This window comes from Salvelinus alpinus, chromosome 11, assembly GCF_045679555.1.
Source record: "Salvelinus alpinus chromosome 11, SLU_Salpinus.1, whole genome shotgun sequence".
NCBI lineage: Eukaryota > Metazoa > Chordata > Actinopteri > Salmoniformes > Salmonidae > Salvelinus > Salvelinus alpinus.
Genome location: NC_092096.1, coordinates 37,917,703 through 37,942,336, shown reverse-complemented (window position 1 = coordinate 37,942,336; position 24,634 = coordinate 37,917,703). Strand labels below are relative to the sequence as shown.

The 24,634-nt window shown below is 42.8% G+C and overlaps 1 pseudogene; it reads right to left on the bottom strand.

Moving 5' to 3' along the window:
• The window catches only part of LOC139534112 (bromodomain-containing protein 1-like), a 33,964-nt pseudogene extending 13,256 nt beyond the window's left edge, over positions 1–20,708 (bottom strand).
• Between the last annotated feature and the right edge of the window lie 3,926 nt (positions 20,709–24,634).

Here is a 24,634-nt window from a genome sequence, read left to right as displayed (position 1 = left end):
CTTTTAGATTATAATTAATAAGATTACATAGACAAGGGGAACCTGATCTCTTAATTCACAAGTCTGTGAAGATAGTTTTCTACCTTATTCATGCTCTATTTAAGAGTCCCATTAAGATAAGTACTTTATTTTCTGACAAGTGAGAAGAACCCTATTTACCTGTGTCAATGTGTTTGACAGGGGACTCGTCCTCCCCGTCTCCACCCCCCTCGCTGATCCCCACGCTGGGACTGTGGCTCCTCTTCCTGGTCCTGGGGTGGAGGAGGGTCTCCAGCCTGGGGATCATCACCGACAGGAAGGTCTTGGTGCCCAGCTGAGGGCACCCTGTCTGGGCCTTGCCTCCTCCTCTCCCCCCCTGGTTCTTCCTAGGGCTAGAGGTCTTGGACTTTCTGAAGAGCACGGCAGTGCGGCGGCTGACAGTCATCCCCGAGGGTTGGGCCAGGGTGGAGGTGGCCACCACACTCACGCCCCCCTCTAAGAGAAGCAGGGGGTTCTGGGACTCCGAGTGGCCATTGAGAAGGGTCTTGGTAGTGGTTGAGAATGTGTTGTTGGGTTTCTCCCGGTCAAATTTGACCTGTCCGTGGGTCTTGCTGTCCGGAGTGGGGTTGGGGTGGATGGGTTTAAGGGTAGGGGGTTCTGGGTTACTCTCGAAGTGCAGGAAAGTAGGAAGGGAGTCAGAGGGTTCCAATTTGGGAGGTAATGATTTGTCCCCTGTTGAAGAATACGAGAGAATACAGTGAGGAAACACAGAAAGCATAACATTATATAGATCACAATGTAATATGAAAAGAGGGAATTGAATAAAAACACCAGAACCATTCCTAAAGCACATCATCCTTATCCTTGCAGAATTACAAGACCTCAATACAAATGATCTTGCCTTCTATAATACATAGCTAAATAACCAATGAGACAGCAAAATATTTTAAAATCACATCATGCAAAGTATTCTGCATTCTAGAAGGCAATCTAATAGTTACTGAGTCAGTGTAGGTTTACTGTGAATCAATTCAGGCTCCTAGCATATCAACTCCACTGTACCAAGACCATGTTAAAGAGAAAGCCATGCTACCATGCAGGTATACTGTATAACTACAATAGTATCCCACTTCAACACTCATCAACCAGGCAATGGGATGTCCTGAGACAAGGGATATCATGTGACCCAGCATGACTACGTCATAGCAGGTTAGCATGGCTAAGCACACGATATGGTATGATGGCGTGACTAACTAGGGGTTTGAGGTTACGGTTAATTCCTGATCTAGCTATAGTTTATATCTAGTTTCCGCCAATAAAACAAAGAACTGAGAAGCACATGACATCCTGACACCAGGTCACTGGCAATATCTGAGTGCTTGGCTAAAGCCAGGTCCTCCCTCTCCTGACGCTGAAACCCTCATACATGCATTCATCTCCTTCAGTCTTGACTACTGCAACTCACTACTCTCCGGCATCAACTAAATGTCCTTCCATAAGCTCCAAATGGTTAAAATCTCAGCAGCTTGCCTTCTCACCAACACTAAGCCCCGGCAGCACATCACTAATGTTCTCCGTGAACTCTACTGGCTACCAACAAATTAATTACAAGATCCTCTTTCTGACCTACAAAGCCATTCACCACCCTGCTTTACCTCTTAACCCTTCTTCTCCCCTACCAAACCACACACGCAATCCATTCCGCCACAGAAGGCCACCTTGACATCCCAGGTCAAAACTCCAGAGCTTCAGAGAGAACGCCTTCTCCAGGGTTGCTCCTAGGCTCTGGAACTCTCCCCAGCCATCCGTGACTGAGTTCATCACCATCTTTCAGTCCCTCCTAAAGCCCCACCTCTTCGACAGGGCCTACCCCCCTCCTGTATGGGCAAATATGTACAGTACAAGTCAAAAGTTTGGACACACCAACTCATTCTAGGGTTTTTCTTTAGTTTTATTATTTTCTAAATTGTAGAATAATAGTTGAAGACATCCAAACTATGAAATAACACATATGGAATAATGTAGTAAACAAAAAAGTGTTGAACAAATCAAGTAGTCACCCTTTGCCTTGATGACAGCTTTGCACAATCTTGGCATTCTCTCAACCAGCTTCATGAGGTAGTCACCTGGAATGCATTTCAATTAATAGGTGTGCCTTGTTAAAAGTGAATTTGTGAAATGTCTTTCTTTCTTAATACGTTTGAGCCAATCAGTTGTGTTGTGACAAGGTGGGGGGGGGTATACAGAAGATAGCCCTATTTGGCAAAATACCAAGTCTATATTATGGCAAGAACAGCTCAAATAAGCAACGAGAAACGACAGTCCATCATTACTTTAAGACATTTAAAGTGCTCAGCCAACAAGTGGTCAGTCAATACAGAAAATGTCAAGAACTTTGAAAGATCTTCAAGTGCAGCCGTAAAAACCCATCAAGCGCTATGATGAAAATGGCTCTCATGAGGACTGCCACAGGAAAGGGAGACCCAGAGTTACCTCTGCTGCAGAGGATGAGTTCATTAGAGAGTTACCAGCCTCAGAAATTACAGCCCAAATAAATGCTTCACAGAGTTCAGACATCTCAACATCAACTGTTCAGAGGAGACTGTGAATCAGGCCTTCGTGGTCAAATTGCTCAAAGAAATCACTACTAAAGGACACCAATAAGAGGAAGAGAGACTTGCTTGTGCCAAGAAACACAAGCAATGGACATTAGACCGGTGGAAATCTTTCCTTTGGTCTGAGGAGTCCAAATTTGGGATTTTTGGTTCCAACCGCCGTGTCTTTGTGAGACGCAGAGTAGGTAAACAGATGATCTCCGCATGTGTGGTTCCCACCGTGAAGGTGGTGGTTTGATGGTGCTTTTTTGGTGACACGGTCAGTTAATTTTTTAGAATTCAAGGCACTCTTAACCAGCATTGCTACCGCAGAATTCTGCAGCGATACACCCTCCCATCTGGTTTGCGCTTAGTGGGACCATCATTGTTTTTTCAACAGGACAATGACACAACACACCTCCAGGATGTGTAAAGGCTATTTGACCAAGAAGGAGAGTGATGGATTGCTGCATCAGATGACTTGGCCTCCACAATCACACGACCTCAACCCAATTGAGACGATTTGGGATGAGTTGGACTTCAGAGTGAAGGAAAAGCAGCCAACAAGTGCTCAGCATATGTGGGAATCTTTCAAGACTGTTGGAAAAGCATTCCAGGTGAAGCTGGTTGAGAGAATGCCAAGAGTGAGCAAAGCTGCCATCAAGGCAAAGGGTTGCTACTTTGAAGAATCTTAAATATAAAATAGTTTGATTTGTTTAACACTTTTAATTACTACATTCCATGTGTTATTTTTAAGTCAGCTTTCACTATTATTCTATCAAATGTAGAAAAACCTTGGAATGAGTAGGTGTTCAAACTTTTGACCGGTACTGTATATAAAGAACCATTATGTCGAAGTAAACTTTGAGTCATGCGATGATATGCTACATTGAACTTCCATTACGACGTGGAAAAGCATAGGCAGATGATGGATGCTGATGAGCTTGATGTAAATTTCCAACAAAAAGAGGGATTTATTTGAATGATGGTGACATGATGATCGATACTTTGGCTGTTAATTATTAAATACAAATTATATTGGCATTATCCATATCTCATTATATAATCTAACTGGTACACTATCAGTGAACTGCTTTTTTAGAGAACATGCAACAAAATCAGATTGGGCAAGTTTGCTATATATCGCAACAGTTTTAGTGACAAAACCATCAGTAGACTTTAAAATACAATGGAAACACATTGAACTTAAAATGTTTATTCGGTACATGAAAAGTGCTGATTTTCTTTATGCAAACTTAAGAATATTTGCATGAAAATCTGTCACAAATTGGATGGAAACCTAGCTACTGTCGGACTTGGTCATACTGAAGAGAGAGCTACCCTGCCGTAAGCCAAGTTCCCGGACATTTCTGGGGGAAAAGGCCCTAGCCCTCACCCTCTGATCCAAAAGGTCCCAGACGTGCTCAATGGGATTGAGATCCGGGCTCTTCGCTGGCCATGACAGAACACTGACGTTCCTGTCTTGCAGGAAATCACGCACAGAACGAGCAGCATGGCTGGTGGCATTGTCATGCTGGAGGGTCATGTCAGAACGAGCCTGCAGGAAGGGTACCACATGAGGGAGGAGGATGTCTTCCCTGTAACGCACAGCGTTGAGATTGCCTGCAATGACAACAAGCTCAGTCAGATGATGCTGTGACACACTGCACCAGACCATGACGGACCCTCCACCTCCAAATCGATCCCGCTTGAGTACAGGCCTCGGTGTAACGCTCATTCCTTCGACGATAAACGCAAATCCGACCATCACCCCTGGTGAGACAAAACCGCGACTCGTGAAGAGCACTTTTTGCAAGCCCCGTCTGGTCCAGTGACGGTGGGTTTGTGCCCATTGGCGACGTTGTTGCCGGTGATGTCTGGTGAGGACCTGCCTTACAACAGGCCTACAAGCCCTCAGTCCAGCCTCAGCCTATTGCGGACAGTCTGAGCACTGATGGAGGGATTGTGCGTTCCTGGTGTAACTCGGGAGTTGTTGCCATCCTGTACCTGTCCCGCAGGTGTGATGTTCGGATGTACCGATCCTGTGCAGGTGTTGTTACACGTGGTCTGCCACTGCGAGGACGATCAGCTGTCCGAACTGTGAGACGCCTAAGACAACGCTACAGGACGGACAGCTGATCGTCCTCGCAGTGGCAGACCACGTGTTTGCAATTTATTGCCCTGGCCACACCCGCAGTCCTCATGCCTCCTTGCAGCATGTCTAAGGAACGTTCACGCAGATGAGCAAGGACCCTGGGCATCTTTCTTTTGGTGTTTTTCCAGAGTCAGTAGAAAGGCCGCTTTAGTGACCTAAGTTGTCATAAATGTGACCTTAATTGCCTACCGTCTGTAAGCTGTTAGTGTCTTAAAAACTTGGCCAGGTGGGATGGTAGCGTCCCACCTGGCCAACATCCAGTGAAATTGCAGAGCGCCAAATTCAAAATACAGAAATACTCATAATAAACATTCATAAAATATCCAATTGTTATACATCGGTTTAAAGATTAACTTCTTGTTAATCCAGCCGCTGTGTCAGATTTTTCAAAAAGGCTTTACGGCGAAAGCACACCATGCGATTATCTGAGGACAGCGCCCCGCTTACAAAAGCATACAAACATGTGATGGCCAAGTAGAGGAGTCACAAAGTCAGAAATAGCGATAAAATTAATCACTTACCTTTAATGATCTTCATATGGTTGCACTAACAAGACTCCCTGGTTCACAAAAGTTTGTTTTGTTCGATAAATTCCCTCTTTATGTCCCAAAAACTCAGTTTTGTTGGCGTGTTTTGTACAGTAATCCACTGGCTCCAGGGCGGTCAAAACATGCAGACGAATACATCCTAATAGTACCGGTAAAGTTCGTCGAAACATGTCAAACGATGTTTATAATTAATCCTCAGGTTGTCTATTGTCTAAATAATCAATAATATTTCAACCGGACAATAGCGTTTTCAATAGAAAGGAAAAACAACGAACGGTGCGCTCACGATCATGCGCCCAATCCAGCTCTTGCATACTTCCCCTGTCCACTGACAAAAAGGTATTTTTACTCGTCGTTTTTCAAAATACAAGCCTGAAAGCATGTCTAAAGACTGTTGACATCTAGTGGAAGCCATAGGAACTGCAATCTGGACCCTAACCCATAACATAGTCAATAGGCATTCAATGGAAAACAACTCACATCAAAAAAATCCCACTTCCTGGGTGGATTTTCCTCGGGTTTTTGCCTGCCTTATCAGTTATGTTATACTCACAGACATTATTTTAACAGTTTTAGAAACTACAGAGTGTTTTCTATCCAATACTACAATGCATATCCTAGCTTCTGGGCCTGAGTAACAGGCAGTTTACTTTGGGCACGTTTGTCATCCAAACTTCAAAATACTGCCCCCTACCCAAGAGATGTTAACGACCGTTCCACAGGTGCAAGTTCATTAATTGTTTATGGTTCATTGAAGAAGTATGAAAAAGGGATGTTTCTTTTTTTGCAGATAGATAAGATAGGATCAGATAGGACACACACCGGTTCAAAAGTTTGGGGTCACTTTTTGAAAGAAAAGCAACAAAAAAAAGGGTCCATTAAAATAACATAAAATTGATCAGAAATACAGTGTAGACATTGTTAATGTTGTAAATGACTATTGTAGCTGGAAACTGCAGATTTTGTTATGGAATATCTACATAGGCGTACAGAGGCCCATTATCAGCAACCATCACTCCTGTGTTCCAATGGCACATTGTGTTAGCTAATCCATGTTTATCATTTTAAAAAGCTAATTGATCATTAGAAAACCCTTTTGCAATTATGTTAGCACAGCTGAAAACTGTTGTTCTGATTAAATAAGCAATACAACTGGCCTTCTATACACTAGTTGAGTCTCAACGTCAACATTTAAAGTGGCGACTCCGGGATGCTGGCCTAGACTGACGACGAGTTTCAGAAGAAAGTCCTTTGTGTCGGGCCATTTTGACCCTGTAATCGAACCCACAAATGCTGATGCTCCAGATACTCAACTAGTCTAAAGAAGGACAGTTTTATTGCTTCTTTAAATCAGAACAACAGTTTTCAACTGTGCTAACAATTTCAAAAGGTATTTCTAATGATCAATTAGCCTTTCAAAATCATAAACTTGGATTAGCTAACACAACATGCTATGGGAACACAGGAGTGATGGTTGCTGATAAATGGGCCTCTGTACACCTATGTAGATATTCCATTAAAAAAAATATTCAGTTTCCAGCTACAATAGTAATTTACATACATTGTCTTTCTGATCAATTTGATGTTATTTTAAAATGGGAAAAAAAAGTTATTTTCTTAAAAAAACAAGGACATATATACAGTTGAAGTCGGAAGTTTACATACACCTTAGCCAAATACATTTAAACTCAGTTTTTCACAATTCTTGACATTTATACCTAGTAAGAATTCCCTGCCTTAGGTCAGTTAGGATCACCACTTTATTTGAATAATGTGAAATGTCAGAATAATAGTAGAGAGAATGATTAATTTCAACTTTATTTCTTTCATCACATTCCCAGTGGGTCAGAAGTTTACATACACTCAATTAGTATTTGGTAGCATTGCCTTAAAATTGTTTAACTTGGGTCAAACGTTTTGAGTAGCCTTCCACAAGCTTCCCACAATAAGTTGGGTGCATTTTGGCCCATTCCTCCTGACAGAGCTGGTGTAACTGAGTCAGGTTTGTAGGCCTCCTTTCTCGCCCAAGCTTTTTCAGTTCCGCCCACACATTTTCTATGGGATTGAGGTCAGGGCTTTGTGATGGCCACTCTAATACCTTCACTTTGTTGTCCTTAAGCCATTTTGCCACAACTTTGGAAGTATGCTTGGGGTCATTGTCCATTTGGAAGACCCAAGCTTTAAATTCATGACTGACGTCTTGAGATGTTTCTTCCAATATATCCACACAATTTTCCTCCCTCATGATGCCACCTATTTTGTGAAGTGCTGCAGTTCCTCCTGCAGCAAAGCACCCCCACAACATGATGTTGCCACCCCCGCGCTTCAAGGTTGGGATGGTGTTCTTCGGCTTGCAAGCATCCCCCTTTTTCCTCCAAATATAACAATGGTCATTATGGCCAAACAGTTCTATTTTTGTTTCATCAGACCAGAGGACATTTCTCCAAAAAGTGCAATCTTTGTCCCCATGTGCAGTTGCAAACCATAGTCTGGCTTTTTTATGGCAGTTTGGAGCAGTGGCTTCTTCCTTGCTGAGCGGCCTTTCAGGTTATGTCGACATAGGACTCATTTTACTGTGGACATAGATACTTTTGTACCCGTTTCCTCCAGCATCTTCACAAGGTCCTCTGCTGTTGTTCTGGGATATATTTGCACTTTTCGCCCCAAAGTACGCTTATCTCTAGGAGACAGAACGCGTCTCCATCCTGAGCTGTATGACGGCTACGTGGTCCCATGGTGTTTATCCTTGGGTACTATTGTTTGTACAGATGAACATGGCACCTTCAGTCGTTTGGAAATTGCTCCCAAGGATGAACCAGACTTGTGGAGGTCTACAATTATATTTTTGAGGTCTTGGCTGATTTCATTTCATTTTCCCATGATGTCAAGCAAAGAGGCACTGAGTTGGAAGGTAGGCCTTGAAATACATCCACAGGTACACCTCCAATTGACTCAAATGATGTCAATTAGCCAATCAGAAGCTTCTAAAGCCATGACATCGTTTGATGGAATTTTAAAAGCTGTTTAAAGGCACAGTCAACTTAGTGTATGTAAACTTCTGACCCACTGGAATTGTGATACAGTGAATTATAAGTGAAATAATCTGTCTGTAAACAATTGTTGGAAAAGTTACTTGTGCCATGCACAAAGTAGATTCCTAACCGACTTGCCAAAACTATAGTTTGTTAACAAGAAATTTGTGGAGTGGTTGAAAAAAGTTTTAATGACTCAAACCTAAGTGTATGTAAACTTCTGACTTCAACTGTATATACACACACATATATACACAGTTCCCCAATACAGATAACGTAACAACTTGAAAAAAACCTACCCTCGTTATCAGGGCTCTGTCCATTGGTCTTCACCCCCTCTGCCTCCCCAGCTTTACTCCTTTCTGGATCGGATGACCAGTGGGAGGAAGACAAGTACGAATGTGAGTGGTGGGAGGCCCTCCTAAGGCTGAGGCTCATCTCACTGCGCACGTTGTTGATGGTCTTCTTGAGCAGCTTGAGGCGTTTGGAGCGCGACGGACTAGACTTCATGCAGTACGTCATGTCCAGTTTTTCCAGCAGCACTTTCAGCTGCTCCTCCAGAGGCATGTGCTGCCGGTTGGCTGGGACCAATAACTGGTCCACTGGGAAAGGACAACAAGATAATACTGTCATTGGGAGAGATTTGCTTGATGTTAACTAAACAATGAGTAGTCTAGGTAAGTAGAACTATATTGAGGATCCAGATGAAGCAAACTCCTAGACAAAAATGCTCAAAGGAGCGTCTCAATTAATTTGGATCTGTGCAAACACTGCTGTCTGTTCCAGTATTCTACATTGACTGATTTATCCATTATATTTCTACAAACACTTCTTCTCGCTACGTCTTTACCATCCTCCCAGGAAAACCGCGGAGGCGCTTCGATCTTGGGCGGTTCGGAAAGGTGCATCCCACCGTCCTTCTCGAAGCCGATTCGTTCCACATCCCTCTGCGTCTTCCTGATCAAAGCCCCACCCTGGTCTCGGAGACGGGCGGCCGCCCGGTGGAAGAAGGTATCCTTACAGTTGTACTTCATGCAGTTGAAGATGATGAGGTTGAAGTCGGACTCAAAGTCATTCAGGTTGCTGTAGGCCTGGTCGTCAATGCGTTTCCTCATAGTGGCAAAGTCCATGGGGTTCCTGATGTGGTCAAGGTAGTCAGGCACCTAAAGGTTTAATGATAGACAGAGATATAGAAACATCTGATAGTTGGCACATACAGAGCATTGAGATGTAAATGTAAAATCCACAGTCTGATATTTTTGGAAATACTTTTTGAAAATGTTATCATCAGTCCAAATGAGATGGGCCAGATGCTATGCTAGGAGGAGAATGAAGAATTTAGATATAAATCTAGTATAAAAAAAGTAAAAATCATGAAAGTAAAAAAAAAAAACACGAAAGGACAAAAGCAGCATCTCAACTCTAGTCTGGCTGACACCAAACTCCTGACTTCACAGTCTGGAGAGGCTGTTTGATGTTAGGGTTAATGAAGTTGATAAAGAAGGGGGCTGTGCCTCGGTGTCTTTCTTCCTAGAACACCCACATGTACAGCCAGTTGAGCAGGATACTGAAGGGAGTCAGCTGGACCTCCAACAGGCTCTGCTGCAGCTTCATCTGAGGACACACAGGGGACCATTAGCATCATGATGTACTGTATATGGAACCATGGAGGGAGAGAGACAGGCAGAGACAGAGAGGGGGGGTGCAGCTCCAATTGATACTATACTACTAATTGTCTTATAGTTGGCTTGTGAGCTATATTTATGTATTGTTGGCTTGCAGGGACAGCTACAGTTATCTAACCTACCTCTTCTCTCTTGAGTTTCTCCCTCTTGCGTATGAGCTCCAGCAATAGCCTGGCTCTCTCCAGGTCAAGTCTTAGACGATGCCACTCCTTGAGCTGCTCCTTCAGAGCCCGGCTCTCCTCCTCACTCTCCTTCTGTGGTGGGAATCACACAAATCAGATTTAGAAAAGATTACAGACAAGTACAGTTAAAAAACAATATCACCAACATTAGGGTTAGAAAACAGAGGAATTGTAATCCAACAAGGAGAGCAGTGGACCTCTCATATATACAAACAATCATATGCCTCTGGGTAGTTTTGGCCTGTTCTCTTTGACATTGCTACGGTAATAAGGAGAGGGGTATGTTATAATGATAGGAGTGTGAGAAGAAATGTAGTGTACCAGCCAGGGGTCGTGAATTGTGTCAGAAACATGGGGACAGGAGTGCATGACCATCTGACTGACCGGCTGTGCAGCATGGGTCTTCTGGTGGGACTGTTGGCTGGACTGTAGTCGTCTGATGAGGGGTACGCCGTTCCTCGCCTGTCTCTTTAGAGTCCAGTAGTTTAGAGCCAGCTCCACAAACGCCTTCTTCTTCTGCATAGACACCCGGTTGAGGATGGTGTTTAACCTAGGAACAGATGGAGAAGATTTGAAAATTGTTACTATGTGGCTTATTGAAGGAAAATATCCATGTCTGAAATTGAAAAACATGTTATTTCACTTTAAGTCTTGACCTCTGTTTCTACATAGTGCTGTGAACTGTCAGTTAAGAACAAATTCTTATTTACAGTGACGGCCTACACCGGCCAAACCCGGACGATGCTGGACCAATTGTGTGCCACCCTATGGTGACTCACAATCACTGCCAGTTGTGATACAGCCTGGATTCTAACCAGGGTGTCTGTAGTGACGCCTCAAGCAGCGAGATGCAGTGCCTTTCACCATGCCCAAACCAGGCGTGCGCCATCGTGCGCAAATTTATTTTGTCCCCTCACACCAAACGCAATCATGACACGCTCTGAACAACAACAAACTCTGAACCACTTATATTAATTTGGGGACATATTTAGCTAGCTAGTTAGCTTGCAGTTGTTAGCTAATTTGTCCTATTTAGCCAGCTTGCTATTGCTAGCTAATTTGTACCGGGATATAAACGTTGAGTTTTTATTTTACCTGAAATGCACAAGGTCCTCTACTCTGACAATTAATCCACACATAAAACGGTCAACCGAATTGATTCTAGTCATCTCTCCTCATTCCAGGCTTTTTCTTCTTTGGACTTTGTATGGTGATTGGCATCTAACTTTCATAATAAGGTGTATTACCACGACTGACCGACCTCAGTTCATCTTTCAGTCACCCACGTGGGTATAACCAATGAGGAGATGGCACGTGGTGCATGCTTCTATAAACCAATGAGGAGATGGGAGAGGCAGGACTTGCACCACGTTCAGTGTCACAAATAGAACTGACTCCTATTTTAGCGCTTGGCAACGCAGACGCTCGTTGGTGCGTGCGAGCAGTGTGGGTGCAATGATTGAAAAACATGTATGTGTAAATATATTTTGCGATGCGAGCGGTGTAGTCAACATGTTAGACCGCTGCGCCACTCGGGTGCCCAGATGAGCATGCTTTGTAATGTTTCTAAAACAATAAATGTCTTACTAGTAAGAAGTGATGTGGTATATTGCTCTATGTTATTTCATTATTTGTGACCTGAGTCTTTTAACCAAAATATCCCAGATAAGACAAACATTTTCAGCTGTCCCTTTAAGGGTAGGATGTTACCATGGCAACAAAGACAAGGCTTGAGTCCAGTGTGCCTGTGAGATAGAGAATCTGACTAGTAGACAATGTGTCTTCGCTAGCAGTTGAAACAAACTCAAACATTGAAAAACAACCTAACTTGTGGACAAAACAATGTAAATAGCCAAGACACACAAGTTTCACTTTATTAGAAATTACACCAATTTTTATGCCTGTGCGTAGCGCATCTAAAAATGTATCTTACTGCCGCACTTCAATCACAGTGCGCACAGCTCCCCAGTCAGGCAGTGTTGCTGCACATGAGGTTGGATATTATAGGATTTATAGTTCTTTGTGTAATTAGCATTCAGCTATGATACAAAACAACAGAAATGCTTTGAAAACAGCTACTGCAGCATTTATTTTACTTCTAACAAAATGTTTATTCACAAACGCAAGTGAAATGCAGAGGGGGGGGGGTCGAGGTGAGGAGGAGGATTATATAAAAGATACTGTTTGAAGAGGTAGGGTTTCAGATGTTTTCAGAAGATGGGCAGGGACTCTGCTGTCCTAGCTTCAGGGGGAAGCTGGTTCCACCATTGGGGTACCAGGACGAAGAAGAGCTTGGACTGGGCTGAGCGGGAGCTGCCCTCCCGTAGGGGTGACATGAAAGAACTTGAAAAGGTTGAAAACCAGGCGGGCTGCTGTGTTCTGGATAAGTTGCATGGGTTTGATGGCAGAAGCGAGTTTGCCCCATTTCGGATTCTCTATTTTGCATATTTTTTTACACTGAAAGTTATCAGATCTTCAACCAAAACCTAATATTAAATTTCAACAGCTACATGAAGCGTTTGGTTGCAGTCATTGCAGCTGAAGGTGGCACAACCAGTTATTGAGTGTAAGATGGCAACAACAAAAAATCACACAGGGACATTGGGTATTGCATAATTATGTTAAATAAATGAAATAATTATCAACATTTTGTGTTATATTAATATTAATGTTTTGGTTGAAAAACTGAAAATAGATTAAATCAGAAAGGGGCAAATACTTTTTCACGGCATTGTATGTTGTGTATTGTCACATTTACTGATACGTCTGGTCATCTGCAAATTATGAAAATGATTCTTAGATGAATGGTGAGTGAATCTACCTTTGGGGAGGAAAGCTAGGCACAGCCACGGGTGGGACCTCTTTTTCTGTCTCCACCTTCTTGCTCTTCATCTTCCTGCCTTTCATCAGTGCATTGGCGCCCCTCGACTTCTCCCCTTTCAGAGGGGAACACAATCCATTTTGGGGTTTGGTGTCCTCGTAGATGGTGAGGGGTCTCTTGACCGAGCTGTTGGGGGTGTGAGACCCGCAGTAAGCAGTCTTGTTCACCGAAAATGTTGGTTCGCCGGTCTCCGTAACCTCCTTGATAGGTTCCATCTTCATAAAGAGTCCGGCTTTCTGAGCACAGCTGACGTGGAAGGCGGTGTAGCAGTTAGCCTTGTGACACTGGATACAGGCCCCCACCCCCTTCTCCTTACAGAGGTAGCAGGTGAGCTTCCAGCGGGCGGACGGAATGTTGCTGACTCCGTCGATGGGCTCGATGAAGACCGTGTTGGAAAACCCTACCTCCGGCACCCACAGGGCGCACACCACATGACCCCAGCGGTCATCGTCAGTCTTTTTCACTGCTCCGCCTTTATTAGGACACAGTATGCAGCCTGCGGGCTGGGTGGGCAACTGGAGGCAGTGCCGGCACAGCCACTGTCCCTCTGGGATGTAAGGGACACCGTAACACTCTTGGTGCACGGCCAGGTTGCACATGTCACAGAAGAGGATGACGTTGCTATCCTGGCCATCTCCATCCATGCAGATGCAGCAGACAGCGTCCTCGTCTATGGTCAGCTTGTCCTGGCCCTCCTTCTCCATCTGGGTCTCCTTCTCAAAGCGGTCCACCAGGAACTCAAACACATTGTGGGACACCTGGTGGTGGGAGGGAGAACAGTAAACAGTTGCACATTAATTGTAGTATTAATTATACATTGTTGACTATTGTTGTGTTGTACTCTTTTCTTAGCCTGTGATTAATTTGTTTTTGTTTCTTTAGGAGGGGGAGCTAGCCTGACTGCCAGTCTGTTTCTGCTCTCTTGTCTAGTTGACAAAAGAGCAGAAACAGATTGAAATCAAATCCAAGTTTATTAGTCGCGTACACAGTTTAGGAGATGTTATGGCGGCTGCAGCGAAACGCTTATGTTTTTAGCTCCTAACAATGCAGTATAATGTCAAAGTTCACAATCAAAAATATATAAAGAAAATAAGAAATCAAGAAATGCCCAAATGAATCCAATAAACAACCCAAATACCACTGTAACAACAATCCAAATGCAATCTATGCGTATATACAGTCGTGGCCAAAAGTTGAGAATGACACAAATATTAATTTTCTGCTGCCTCAGTTTGTTATAGGCAATTTGCCTATACTCCAGAATGTTATGAAGAGTGATCAGATCAATTGCAATTAATTGCAAAGTCCCTCTTTGCCATGCAAATGAACTGAATCCCCAAAAAACATTTCCACTGCATTTCAGGCCTGCCACAAAAGGACCAGCTGACATCATGTCAGTGATTCGTTAACACAGGTGTGAGTGTTGACGAGGACAAGGCTGGATATCACTCTGTCATGCTGATTGAGTTCGAATAACAGACTGGAAGCTTCAAAAGGAGGGTGGTGCATGGAATCATTGTTCTTCCTCTGTCAACCATGGTTACCTGCAAGGAAACACGTGCAGTCATCAGCTTCACAGGCAAGGATATTGCTACCAGTAAGATTGCACCTAAATCAACCATTTATCGGATCATCAAGAACTTCAATGAGAGCGCTTCAATTGTTGTGAAGAAGGCTTCAGGGCGCCCAAGAAAGTCCAGCAAGCGCCAGGACCGTCTCCTAAAGTTGATTCAGCTGCGGAATCGGGGCACCACCAGTACAGAGCTTGCTCAGGAATGGCAGCAGGCAGGTGTGAGTGCATCTGCACGCACAGTGAGGTAAATACTTTTGGAGGATGGCCGGTGTCAAGAAGAGCAGCAAAGAAGCCACTTCTCTCCAGGACAAACATCAGGGACAGACTGATATTCTGCAAAAGGTACAGGGATTGGACTGCTGAGGACTGGGGTAAAGTAATTTTCTCTGATGAATCCCTTTTCCGATTGTTTGGGGCATCCGGAAAAAAAGCTTGTCCGGGAAAGACAAGGTGAGCACTACCATCAGTCCTGTGTCATGCCAACAGTAAAGCATCCTGAGACCTTTCATGTGTGGGGTTGCTTCTCAGCCAAGGGAGTGGGCTCACTCACAATTTTGCCTAAGAACACAGCAATGAATAAAGAACGTTACCAACACATCCTCCGAGAGCAACTTCTCCCAACCATCCAGGAACAGTTTGGTGACAAACAATGCCTTTTACAGCATGATGGAGCACCTTGCCATAAGGCAAAAGTGATAACTAAGTGGGTCGGGGAACAAAACATCGATATTTTGGGTCCATGGCCAGGAAACTCCCCAGACCTTAATCCCATTGAGAACTTGTGGTCAATCCTCAAGAGGCGGGTGGACAAACAAAAACCCGCAAATTCTGACAAAGTCCAAGCATTGATTATGCAAGAATGGGCTGCCATCAGTCAGGATGTGGCCCAGAAGTTAATTGACATCATGCCAGGGCGGATTGCAGAGGTCTTGAAAAAGAAGGGTCAACACTGCAAATATTGACTCTTTGCATCAACTTCATGTAATTGTCAATACAAGCCTTTGACACTTATGAAATGCTTGTAATTATACTTCAGTATTCCATAGTAACATCTGACACAAATATTTAAAGAAACTGAAGCAGCAAACTAGTGGAAATTAATATTTGTGTCTTTCTCAAAACTTTTGGCCACGACTGTACACCAGATGAAATTTACACAAGATAGTCTTCTTAGTACATGTACAGCAGTAGCTATACACTGTGTACAAAACATTAGGAACACATTTCTAATATTGAGTTGCACCTCCTTTTGCCCTTAGAACATCCTCAATTTGTTGGGGCATGGACTTTACAAGGTGTTGAAAGCGTTCCACAGGGATGCTGGCCTCCAATAGTCTGTTGACTCCAATGCTTCCCATAGTTGTGTCAAGTTGGCTGGATGTCCTTTGGGTGGTGGACCATTCTTGATACACACGGGAAACTGTTGATCGTAAAAATAACAGCAGCGTTGCACTTCTTGTCACACTCAAACCGGTACATCTGGCACTTACTACCATACCCCAATCAAAGGCACTTAAATCTTGTCTTGCCCATTCACCCTCTGAATGGCACATATACACAATGTCTCAATTGACTTAAGGCTTAAAAATCCTTATTTAACCTGTCTCCTCCCCTTCATCTACACTGATTTGAAGTGGATTTAAAAGGTGACATCAATAAGGAATCATAGCTTCCACCTGGATTTACGTGGTCATTCTATGTCATGGAAAGAGCAGGTGTTCCTAATGTTTTGTACACCGAGTGTATCAGAGCGAGTTCCAGTTGAAGTCGGAAGTTTACATACACCTTAGCCAAATACATTCAAACTCAGTTTTTCACAATTCCTGACATTTCATCCTAGTAAAAATTCCGTCTTAGGTCAGTTAGGATCACCACTTTATTTGAATATTGTGAAATGTCAGAATAATAGTAGAGAATTATTTATTTCAGCTTGTATTTCTTTCATCACATTCCCAGTGGGTCAGACATTTACACACACTCAATTAGTATTTGGTAGCATTGCCTTTAAATTGTTTAACTTGGGTCAAACGTTTCAGGTAGCCTTCCACAAGCTTCCCACAATAAGTTGGGTGAATTTTGGCCCATTCCTCCTGACAGAGATGGTGTAACTGAGTCAGGTTTGTAGGCCTCCCTGCTCGCACACGCTTTTTCAGTTCTTCCCACACATTTTCTATAGGGTTGAGGTCAGGGCTTTGTGATGGACACTCCAATACCTTGACTTTGTTGTTCTTAAGCCATTTTGCCACAACTTTGGAAGTATGCTTGGGGTCATTGTCCATTTGGAAGACCCATTTGCGACCAAGCTTTAACTTCCTGACTGATGTCTTGAGATGTTGCTTCAATATATCCACATAATTTTCCTGCCTCATGATGCCATCTATTTTGTGAAGCGCACCAGTCCCTCATGCAGCAAAGCACCCCCACAACATGATGCTGCCACCCCCGTGCTTCACGGTTGGGATGATGTTCTTCGGCTTGCAAGTCTCCCCCTTTTTCCTCCAAACATAACGATGGTCATTATGACCAAACAGTTCTATTTTTGTTTCATCAGACAAGAGGATATTCATCCAAAAAGTACGATCTTTGTGCAGTGGCAAACTGTAGTCTGGATATTTTAAGGCGGTTTTAGAGCAGTGGCTTCTTCCTTGCGCAGTGGCCTTTCAGGCTATGTCGATAAAGGACTATTTTTACTGTGAATATAGATAGATACTTTTGTACTTGTTTCCTCCAGCATCTTCACAAGGTCCTTTGCTGTCGTTCTGGGATATATTTGCACTTTTCGCATCAAAGTACGTTCATCTCTAGGAGACAGAACGCGTCTCCTTCCTGAGCGGTATGACGGCTACGTGATCCCATGGTGTTTATACTTGTATACTATTGTTTGTACAGATGAACGTGGTACCTTCAGGCGTTTGGAAATTGCTCCCAAGGATGAACCAGACTTGTGGAGGTCTACAAATTTTTTCTGAGGTCTTGGCTGATTTCATTTCATTTTCCCATGATGTCAAGCAAAGATGCACTGAGTTTGAAGGTAGGCCTTGAAATACATCCACAGGTACACCTCCAATTAACTCAAATGATGTCAATTAGCCTATCAGATGCTTCTAAAGACTTGCCAAAACTATAGTTTGTTAACAAGAAATTTGTGGAGTGGTTGAAAAACGAGTTTTAATGACTCCAACCTAAGTGTATGTAAACTTCCGACTTCAACTGTATGTCAAGAATCTAGTATATAAATAAATATGCACTGTATAAAGAGTAACTAAACTGCAATGTACAGTAGTAGAAAGATAACAATAAGCTGTAGAGAATACAGTATTTAAATACACAGTACAAAACCCCATGGCAAAAAGGATTGACTGGCACCCAGGCTACGGGGGAGCAGCCTCACCATTAAGTTTTGTAATTTTGAAAAGGCGTAATTTAAAAAGAAAAAGCCTACCTGACTGACGCCCTCACTCCTCCTCTTATTGTTAACTACTTCCAGCCAGGCGTAGTCCTCCTCATCCATATCATACTCCACCTCCTCATCCAGCTCCTCTGACGTCTTCTCCACATACTTATAATACACTGGGGGTCTCCTGGGGACAGCTGGAAGGTTATACTCCACAGTCCGGAGCTTGGCCTCTGGAAGTGTCTGTGCTGGTGCTGCCTGTGCTGCTGTAGCTCCATGTGTTGTGTGGTTCTGTGCGACCGCAGCTGCACTCCTCTTCTCCTGGCTGTTTTTTAACCGGACAGGGCGCATCAGTGTTTGCTGAGGCTTCTCCATGTTCTCCTTGTTGCTGGTGCACTCCATAATCTCCTGCGCCATAGGGTCATCATCCGAGATCACATCCAGCTTGTCGTAGATGCTGATCCGGTGCACCCGGCCGTCAATCTCCATGTCCACCATGCGCTGGGCCTGGGCATAGGTCAGAGTCTGTTTGTTGGGGGACGGCCGGATTGGGGAGGGTGGCCGCTGGGGCACGGGGACCCTGTGGTGCCGAGCCTTCTTCCTCATCCTCGACACCTGAACAGCTGCAAGGAGAAGAGAAAGAGGTACATAGATGAGTCTATATTACAACACAAAGTAAACAAGCATGAGGAAGACAACAGAAGCAGACATAGATTACCATCACAATACAATGTCATTCGGGTTAAAAAAACAGTGTAAACAAAGATTATTTTGACTGGTTTTACCTCCTAAGGGTGTGGTAACCTGGAGACAAACACCAGGACAATCTAGACAAGCATCAACTGGTGAAGAAATTTGAATGGGCCAACTTCCAGCTATCTGTTGATGGACAATGTGTGATATCAGTTTGAGGATTTAAAATTCAACAATGCTATGGAAATGTATTTACATTAGAAACTATAATGTATAATAGCGAGTGGGACTGGGTGAGCATCTGCTGAGACATAAGAATAAAAAAGTGTGTCACTAAAATGCATGAGGGACAAGAGGATAGTAGTTATATTAGAGGGGAAAAGGCATGGCTTGTGTTCAAAAGAAACTCAGGTTTCCCATTACAGCAAAAGTATGAGATAACTGCTAACGTTATTACCACTGCTGCAGTAAAGACAGCTACTGACAAGATCAGAGTTGAATTCGAAGTTCCAACAAGATAAATTTCTGCATTGGTTTGTATGGAGAACGCGTTGCGCTTTGGAGTGGTTATAATATATATATATATATATATATATACTGTCTGGTTATTATTATTGATCTTTCAAGATTTGAAAGTGCGAGATCACGCAGTAAATAACAGAGCCTAAACATTACAACACAAGACACAGGAAATGTTTTGGGTTGCTAGAGACAAATCTAAATGTCGAATCAGTAACGTGTGCTATGAGAGGACATATTGTTCACACAGTCTGCGTAAAGCAAGGGGAGTGTTTACTTTAGCCTTTTAAAATTGTACCAACTTTGTTACACCTAGGAGTGGTAGCCAACTGAGCCAAGCACCCCACCCACCGAACTATACACTGCACCATGATAAATTGCACCATTTAATTTACCATTTGGTCCGTTCGGAGGATGTTATGGTTCTTTCTAGCAAACTAGCAGCTGGCTGAAGAAAGAAAACAGCGATACCAACAAATAGCACAAACAGAGGAAGCCAGTGTGGACTGATCGGCTATGAAAAGCCAACTGACATGTACTCCTGAGGTGCTGACCTGTTGCACCCTCGACAACTACTGTGATTATTATTATTTGACCATGCTGGTCATTTATGAACATTTGAACATCTTGGCCATGTTCTGTTATAATCTCCACCCGGCACAGCCAGAAGAGGACTGGCCACCCCTCATAGCCTGGTTACTCTCTAGGTGTCTTCCTAGGTTTTGGCCTTCATAGGGAGTTTTTCCTAGCCACCGTACTTCTACATCTGCATTGCTTGCTGTTTGGGGTTTTAGGCTGGGTTTCTGTACAGCACTTTGAGATATCAGCTGATGTAAGAAGGGATATATAAATACATTTGATTTGGTTTGATTAGTAGCTAACAATAACATTACTGTAGCTACTAATGCTAGTTAGTTAGCTAACAACCTAACGTTAGCAAATGGCGTCAAACAAAACAAGGCAACGGAGCCCTTTAAACGTGTATTGTGCTTCCTATAACACATGCAGAATTAAATCAGTTACTGACCGACTATGCTCTTCATAATCCATGACAAAATGCATCGAAAAAAAAAAAAAAAAAGCACACACACCTCAGAGCTAGAAAAAGCTTTGCTGGTTGTAACAGATAGAAAAGCTTGTCAAAAGCCTTTGTAAGCAATGGCGATGTGGCCTGCTCAGAGACTGTAATTCCGCGTAAACAATGTTCTCATTCAACGGGAGATGCTTAGGCTTTTTCAGTAATAAATGACAAGAATGCAGTTGGGAGCTCTCTGCGTCTTCCTAAATACTAGATTGGGTTCTATCATGCGTATAAAAGTATTTGCTCATTGATCTGAATTGGCTTCCTCCCTATAGCCTGGGACCGTTTAGAGGCAGCAACTGCATGCTCGAGCCCCCCCCACCACAACAATGCAGTGCACGACGCAACTACTGACGCAATAGGTAATGTTGTAGAGTGCGTACACAGAGTACACACACAAATAGAACAATGAGCCCGATATTTCACCGGATGTATAAATGTGACGCATCCGGTAGCGTTTAACACTCACTACAAAATATGGTGATGAGAGGAAGCCCAGTTTATGGCAGTGGGAGAAGATTGCGCTAGATGGATTTTGGGCGAAATTCTGCAAATTTGCTCACCGATTAAACATGTTCATCGGTGAGCAGTTTTCTGTTTACAAGAATCTGTAACAAACAGAGCGGACTGAGTTTTGTAGACTTTAGCCATTGCCAAAGTTTTTTATTTTTTAAATATTGTTGTTTAGGAGTGCAAGGACGAATTGAGTTATTGCACACGCGCGCTTCAGACTGGGCGTTCCCTAACGGAAATATGCAAATAAATGCTAGAACGAGCCAATAGGATTTCACTAGCTTGTGCCTGGCTCTGCTCAATTTCCTCCAATTGGCAACGACAGGCCCTGGTCTATCTTGGGTTAGTTATAAAATCCATGCCAGAAGAGGTCGTCACTAGTTACCACAGTCACGAAGTCAGAAGGCCTGCCTAGTCGACCAATCAAATGAGGGAGTGTGATTGGTCATTTTTTCTGATCGGGGCCACTCTGGTCTACTTATTGCTCCGCCCCATATTTAATACCACAAAAATTACAGGGTAGCCTATTCTGGAGGATAATGCCAATGTTCTCCGCGGATGCCAATAAAATAGGTTACTGTTCGCTCAATTAAGTTATAAATATTAAGACTATTGTCACCATTGCCTTTCCAAACAGTTTTTCCGAGATCGTATTTTTAAATATTGAAATATGCCTGGCTGGGTCTCTGCTTCACATGGCAGTTGCAACTCAATCATCTATTTGGTATTTGTAGCGCGTGCTGCCGCCCTTCCGACAGACAGGCTATAAATTGCGGGCCCTTCCGACAGACAGTAGGCTATGCAATTTAAAAACAATCCACAACAGTCTGTGGCCAAATCATGCTTTCTGGTGTAGTAGCCTATTTGTTATACTTGTATTTATTTCTCTATAGACAGGAGTAACTTAATTAGGCTAGGCCTATATAAGTTTGGCGATTTAATTATATTTACTTTAGTGAAGGCCTTTTAATGTGGCAGAAACACAACCAGTCATGATGTTTTCATCTAATTGTCAAACAATCACTTAACTAAGGCGTTTGCGAATATATTTGTTCACTCACAAAATAATTTCAGCATTGTAACCCCGACCCGCTATTTAATGAATGGAAATAGACAGTTACAAAACACCTAAGTGTATTGTAATTATATTCTGCGATTGTCATGAATGACTATCGACGTAACTTGTAACTCAGTTAAACGCAAAATGTGGTTTATCACAATAATAATTATTGCGAACTATGACATGACTTAAACGAATTTGAGTATGTCGCAAAGAGAAACAATCATTTGCATTTAATAAACTCGCCAGATCATTTTCCATCAATGATGTTGATTTAACTAGTTTGACTGCTATGATTAAGCAATAAGGCACGAGAGGGTATGGTGCTACGGGCTTTTCTTATGCATGATGCAAGGCGGAGTGCCTGTATACAGCTGTTAGTTGTGGTATATTGGCCATACACCACACACCCCCAGCGTGCCTTATTGCTATTTTAAACTGCTTACCAATGTAAAAGTATTTTGTCATACCCATTGTATACGGTATGATATTGCATACTAGAATCTGGGTTTATGATTGTAATTCAACTTTGCCATGGTTTTCTTAGATGCACTATGTGGCCAAAAGTATGTGGACAACTGCTCTCGAACATCTCATTCCAAAATCATGGGCATTAATATGGAGTTGGTCCCCCCCTTTGCTGCTATAACAGCCTCCACTCTTCTGGGAAGGCTTTCAACTAGATGTTGGAACATTACTGCAGGGACTTGCTTCCATTCAGCCACAAGCGCATTAGTGAGGTCGAGCACTGATGTTGGGCTATCAAGCCTGGCTCGCAGTCTGCGTTCCAAAGGTGCTCAAACAGGAAAGGTGCTCGATTGAGTTGAGGTCAGGGCTCTGTGAAGGCCAGTCAAGTTCTTCCCCACCGATCTCGACAAACCATTTCTGTATGGACCTCGCTTTGTGCACGGGGGCATTGTCATGCTCAAACAGGGAAGGGCTTTCTCCAAATGGTTGCCACAAAGTTGGAAGCACAGAATTGTCTAGAATGTCACGCATGCTGTAGAATTAAGATTTCCCTTCACTGGAACCAGTGGCGGTCAGTGTCGTTTAAGATGAGGTAGGACTTTTTTTTTTCAGAAGCATGGCCTTATTTCTATTACAGCATATTGGATGACTGTCATTCATATTCCATTCACCCAGTTCAATGTAACACATATCGGCTTAAGCCTACATGATACTCAAATTTTCCCTTTACCCATCGTGAGTTTGCGACAACCTAGCCTATGAATGAAAGTTTACAACATACTGTAGGTGCACTCAGGTCAGTGTAACATTCAATAGTGCCTTGCACACTCTTGCCTGCATCTAGCTGATTTAGGGTGTAATCATTAGTCCAACAGTTGCAAATTAGAGTTTCTGTTGGACAAATTCAGGTATAGTATGTTTATCCCTGTTTCGTTCTGTTTGCTTCCGTTGAAGAAACGTTTTTCAACAGAATCGGCGGAATGAATACACCCCTGATCACGAGTAAACACAGTTCGCTTTCATAGCAGCCAAGTTGTATTCCTTCTCACATCTATGCGCTCTCCTCATCTCACCTTTTACCTTAGCTTATGGATTTCAATGCACAACACTTCAGCTGTATGTGACCAGGTGAAAAAACCTTTCCAAGCCAAACCATATCATAACCACGACACACAGCCTACATCATTGTCACCATATTAAAGAAAGTAAGGTCAACATAGCTAATAGAATTAACGCGTTAGTAAACCTGCTATAATCATACAGTAACGTTACAGTGTACAGTCAGTAAGCAGTTTATCACTTACACTGGTGGGCCCCGGTGCCAATAAATTAGTCAAACTTAAAGCCGTGCTTCTACACCTGCATTGCTTGCTGTTTGGGGTTTTAAGCTGGGTTTCTGTACAGCACTTTGTGACATCAGCTGATGTAAGAAGGGCTTTATAAATAACTTTGATTGATTTGATTGATGTGCTGGGAATGTGATGAAAGAAATAAAAGCTGAAATAAATCATTCTCTCTACTATTATTATGACACTTCACATTCTTAAAATAAAGTGGTGATCCTAACTGACCTAAGACAGGGAATTTTTACTAGGATTAAATGTCAGCAATTGTGAAAAACTGAGTTTAAATATATTTGGCTAAGGTGTATGTAAACTTCCGACTTCAACTGTAGCTGTAACCATTAAAAACAGCCCCAGACCATTATTCCTCCTCCACCACACTTTACAGACTACCTCAGGAAGCTGGTTGAGAGAATGCCACGCGTGTGTAAAGCTGTCATCAAGGCAAAGGGTGGCTACTTTGAAGAATCTCAAATATAAAATATATTTTGATTTGTTCAACACTTTTTTTTGGTTACAATATGATTCCATATGGGCTATTTCGTAGTTGTGATGTCTTCAAAATTATTCGACAATGTAGACAATAGTAAAAATAAAGAAAAACCCTTGAATGAGTAGGTGTGTCCTAACTTTTGACTGGTACTGTATGTAAATAAAGTATCTGTTTTTCACTTCTAATAAATTAGCTAAAATGTCTAAACCTGTTTTCGCTTTGTCATTATGAGGTATTGTGTGTAGATTGATGAGAATTTTTGTCATTTTTTAAATCGATTTTAGAATAAGGCTGTAACGTAACAAAATGTGGAAAAAGGGAAGATGCCTGAATATTTTCAGAATGCACTGTATATAGTGTAGATGCAGGTAACCTATAGCCCCTGATAGGCCTACATCTTTTTTTCAGATAGTCAACAGTAACCTAGGCAAAATGTAGGCA